Here is a 6000-nt window from a genome sequence, read left to right on the forward strand (position 1 = left end):
CACAACCCTAATTTTTGTCGAAAATAGCCATGAACGACCATTTTCAATGACACTGAAGGCTAACACCTACGGATTTTTGACCAAGAAATGGTCTCCACCATAAATCCAAGAATGTGATCTATGGCAAGGAAACATATGTGTAGTGAGGTGTATGAGCCTCTGGTCGAAGATCAATGGCCACACAACCCCCATTTTTGTCGAAAATAGCCATGAATGACCATTTTCAAAAATACCAAAGGCTAACACGTACGGATTTTTGACCAAGAAATGGTCTCAACCAGAAATCCAAGAATGTGATCTATGGCAAGGAAACATATGTGGGGTGAGGTGTACGAGCCTCTGGTCGATGATCAATGGCCACACAACCCCCATTTTGCCGAAAATAGCCATGAACGACCATTTTCAATAATATCGAAGGCTAACACGTACGAGTTTTTAACCAAGAAATGGTCTCCACCAGAAATCCAAGAATGTGATCTATGGCAAGGAAACATATGTGGGGTGAGGTTTATGAGCCTCTAGTCGATGATAAATGGCCACACAACCCCCATTTTTTATGAAAATAGCCATGAGCGACCTTGAAAATAGCCATGAGCGACCATTTTCAATAATACTAGAGGCTAACACCTACGGATTTTAGACCAAGAAATGGTCTCCACCAGAAATCCAAGAATGTGATCTATGGCAAGGAAACATATGTGGGGTGAGGTGTATGAGCGTCTGGTCGATGATCAATGGCCACACAACCCCCATTTTTGTCGAAAATAGCCATGAACGACCATTTTCAATAATATCGAAGGCTAACACCTACGGATTTTTGACCAAGAAATGGTCTCCACCAGAAATCGAAGAATGTGATCTATGGCAAGGAAACATATGTGGGGTGAGGTGTATGAGCCTCTGGTCGACGATCAATGGCCACACAACCCTAATTTTTTGTCGAAAATAGCCATGAACGACCATTTTCAATGACACTGAAGGCTAACACCTACGGATTTTTGACCAAGAAATGGTCTCCACCATAAATCCAAGAATGTGATCTATGGCAAGGAAACATATGTGTAGTGAGGTGTATGAGCCTCTGGTCGAAGATCAATGGCCACACAACCCCCATTTTTGTCGAAAATAGCCATGAATGACCATTTTCAAAAATACCAAAGGCTAACACATTCGGATTTTTGCCCAAGAAATGGTCTCCACTAGAAATCCAAGAATGTGATCTATGGCAAGGAAACATATGTGGGGTGAGGTGTACGAGCCTCTGGTCGATGATCAATGGCCACAGAACCCCCATTTTGCCGAAAATAGCCATGAATGACCATTTTCAATAATACCGAAGGCTAACACGTACGAGTTTTTTGACCAAGAAATGGTCTCCACCAAAAATCCAAGAATGTGATCTATGGCAAGGAAACATATGAGGGGTGAGATTTATGAGCCTCTAGTCGATGATAAATGGCCACAGAACCCCCATTTTTTATGAAAATAGCCATGAGCGACCATTTTCAATAATATTAGAGGCTAAGACCTACGGATTTTTGACCAAGAAATGGTCTCCACCAGAAATCTAAGAATGTGATCTATGGTAAGGAAACATATGTGGGGTGAGGTGTATGAGCCTCTGGTCGATGATCAATGGCCACACAACCCACATTGTTGTCGAAAATAGCCATGAATGACCATTTACAATAATACCGAAGGCTAACACCTATGGATTTTTGACCAAGAAATGGTCTCCACCAGAAATCCAAGAATGTGATCTATGGCAAGGAAACATATGTGGGGTGAGGTGTATGAGCCTCTGGTCGATGATCAATGGCCACACAACCCCCATTTTTGTCGAAAATGGCCATGAACGACCATTTTCAATAATATCGAAGGCTAACACCTACTGATTTTTGACCAAGAAATGGTCTCCACCAGAAATCCAAGAATGTGATCTACGACAAGGAAACATATGTGGGATGAGGTGTATGAGCCTCTAGTCGACGATCAATGGCCACACAACCCCCATTTTGCCGAAAATAGCCATGAATGACCATTTTCAATAATACCGAAGGCTAACACGTACGAGTTTTTAACCAAGAAATGGTTTCCACCAGAAATCCAAGAATGTAATCTATGGCAAGGAAACATATGTGGGGTGAGGTGTATGAGCCTCTGGTCGATGATCAATGGCCACACAACCCCCATTTTGCCGAAAATAGCCATGAACGACCATTTTCAATAATACCGAAGGCTCACACGTACGAGTTTTTGACCAAGAAATGGTCTCCACCAAAAATCCAAGAATGTGATCTATGGCAAGGAAACATATGTGGGGTGAGATTTATGAGCCTCTAGTCGATGATAAATGGCCACACAACCCCCATTTTTTTATGAAAATAGCCATGAGCGACCATTTTCAATAATATTAGAGGCTAAGACCTACGGATTTTTGACCAAGAAATGGTCTCCACCAGAAATCCAAGAATGTGATCTATGGCAAGGAAACATATGTGGGGTGAGGTGTATGAGCCTATGGTCGATGATCAATGGCCACACAACCCCCATTTTTGTCGAAAATAGCCATGAATGACCATTTACAATAATACCGAAGGCTAACACCTACGGATTTTTGACCAAGAAATGGTTTCCACCAGAAATCCAAGAATGTGATCTATGGCAAGGAAACATATGTGGGGTGAGGTGTATGAGCCTCTGGTCGATGATCAATGGCCACACAACCCCCATTTTTGTCGAAAATAGCCATGAACGACCATTTTCAATAATATCGAAGGCTAACACCTACGGATTTTTGACCAAGAAATGGTCTCCACCAGAAATCCAAGAATGTGATCTACAATAAGGAAACATTTGTGGGGTGAGGTGTATGAGCCTCTGGTCGACGATCAATGGCCACACAACCCCCATTTTGCCGAAAATAGCCATGAATGACCATTTTCAATAATACCGAAGGCTAACACGTACGAGTTTTTAACCAAGAAATGGCTTCCACCAGAAATCCAAGAATGTAATCTATGGCAAGGAAACATATGTGGGGTGAGGTTTATGAGCCTCTAGTCGATGATAAATGGCCACACAACCCCCATTTTTTATGAAAATAGCCATGAGCGACCTTGAAAATAGCCATGAGCGACCATTTTCAATAATACTAGAGGCTAACACCTACAGATTTTAGACCAAGAAATGGTCCCCACCAGAAATCCAAGAATGTGATCTATGGCAAGGAAACATATGTGGGGTGAGGTGTATGAGCGTCTGGTCGATGATCAATGGACACACAACCCCCATTTTTGTCGAAAATAGCCATGAACGACCATTTTCAATAATACCGAAGGCTAACACCTACGGATTTTTGACCAAGAAATGGTCTCCACCAATAATCCAAGAATGTGATTTATGGCAAAGAAACATATGTGGGGTGAGGTGTATGAGCCTCTGGTCGACGATCAATGGCCACACAACCCTAATTTTTGTCGAAAATAGCCATGAACGACCATTTTCAATGACACTGAAGGCTAACACCTACGGATTTTTGACCAAGAAATGGTCTCCACCATAAATCCAAGAATGTGATCTATGGCAAGGAAACATATGTGTAGTGAGGTGTATGAGCCTCTGGTCGAAGATCAATGGCCACACAACCCCCATTTTTGTCGAAAATAGCCATGAATGACCATTTTCAAAAATACCAAAGGCTAACACGTACGGATTTTTGACCAAGAAATGGTCTCCACCAGAAATCCAAGAATGTGATCTATGGCAAGGAAACATATGTGGGGTGAGGTGTACGAGCCTCTGGTCGATGATCAATGGCCACAGAACCCCCATTTTGCCGAAAATAGCCATGAATGACCATTTTCAATAATACCGAAGGCTAACACGTACGAGTTTTTGACCAAGAAATGGTCTCCACCAAAAATCCAAGAATGTGATCTATGGCAAGGAAACATATGAGGGGTGAGATTTATGAGCCTCTAGTCGATGATAAATGGCCACAGAACCCCCATTTTTATGAAAATAGCCATGAGCGACCATTTTCAATAATATTAGAGGCTAAGACCTACGGATTTTTGACCAAGAAATGGTCTCCACCAGAAATCTAAGAATGTGATCTATGGCAAGGAAACATATGTGGGGTGAGGTGTATGAGCCTCTGGTCGATGATCAATGGCCACACAACCCACATTGTTGTCGAAAATAGCCATGAATGACCATTTACAATAATACCGAAGGCTAACACCTATGGATTTTTGACCAAGAAATGGTCTCCACCAGAAATCCAAGAATGTGATCTATGGCAAGGAAACATATGTGGGGTGAGGTGTATGAGCCTCTGGTCGATGATCAATGGCCACACAACCCCCATTTTTGTCGAAAATGGCCATGAACGACCATTTTCAATAATATCGAAGGCTAACACCTACTGATTTTTGACCAAGAAATGGTCTCCACCAGAAATCCAAGAATGTGATCTACGACAAGGAAACATATGTGGGATGAGGTGTATGAGCCTCTAGTCGACGATCAATGGCCACACAACCCCCATTTTGCCGAAAATAGCCATGAATGACCATTTTCAATAATACCGAAGGCTAACACGTACGAGTTTTTAACAAGAAATGGTTTCCACCAGAAATCCAAGAATGTAATCTATGGCAAGGAAACATATGTGGGGTGAGGTGTACGAGCCTCTGGTCGATGATCAATGGCCACACAACCCCCATTTTGCCGAAAATAGCCATGAACGACCATTTTCAATAATACCGAAGGCTCACACGTACGAGTTTTTGACCAAGAAATGGTCTCCACCAAAAATCCAAGAATGTGATCTATGGCAAGGAAACATATGTGGGGTGAGATTTATGAGCCTCTAGTCGATGATAAATGGCCACACAACCCCCATTTTTTTATGAAAATAGCCATGAGCGACCATTTTCAATAATATTAGAGGCTAAGACCTACGGATTTTTGACCAAGAAATGGTCTCCACCAGAAATCCAAGAATGTGATCTATGGCAAGGAAACATATGTGGGGTGAGGTGTATGAGCCTATGGTCGATGATCAATGGCCACACAACCCCCATTTTTGTCGAAAATAGCCATGAATGACCATTTACAATAATACCGAAGGCTAACACCTACGGATTTTTGACCAAGAAATGGTCTCCACCAGAAATCCAAGAATGTGATCTATGGCAAGGAAACATATGTGGGGTGAGGTGTATGAGCCTCTGGTCGATGATCAATGGCCACACAACCCCCATTTTTGTCGAAAATAGCCATGAACGACCATTTTCAATAATATCGAAGGCTAACACCTACGGATTTTTGACCAAGAAATGGTCTCCACCAGAAATCCAAGAATGTGATCTACAACAAGGAAACATTTGTGGGGTGAGGTGTATGAGCCTCTGGTCGACGATCAATGGCCACACAACCCCCATTTTGCCGAAAATAGCCATGAATGACCATTTTCAATAATACCGAAGGCTAACACGTACGAGTTTTTAACCAAGAAATGGCTTCCACCAGAAATCCAAGAATGTAATCTATGGCAAGGAAACATATGTGGGGTGAGGTTTATGAGCCTCTAGTCGATGATAAATGGCCACACAACCCCCATTTTTTATGAAAATAGCCATGAGCGACCTTGAAAATAGCCATGAGCGACCATTTTCAATAATACTAGAGGCTAACACCTACAGATTTTAGACCAAGAAATGGTCCCCACCAGAAATCCAAGAATGTGATCTATGGCAAGGAAACATATGTGGGGTGAGGTGTATGAGCGTCTGGTCGATGATCAATGGACACACAACCCCCATTTTTGTCGAAAATAGCCATGAACGACCATTTTCAATAATACCGAAGGCTAACACCTACGGATTTTTTGACCAAGAAATGGTCTCCACCAATAATCCAAGAATGTGATTTATGGCAAAGAAACATATGTGGGGTGAGGTGTATGAGCCTCTGGTCGACGATCAATGGCCA

Source organism: Zea mays, unplaced genomic scaffold (assembly GCF_902167145.1).
Source record: "Zea mays cultivar B73 unplaced genomic scaffold, Zm-B73-REFERENCE-NAM-5.0 scaffold_409, whole genome shotgun sequence".
Taxonomy (NCBI): Eukaryota; Viridiplantae; Streptophyta; class Magnoliopsida; order Poales; family Poaceae; genus Zea; species Zea mays.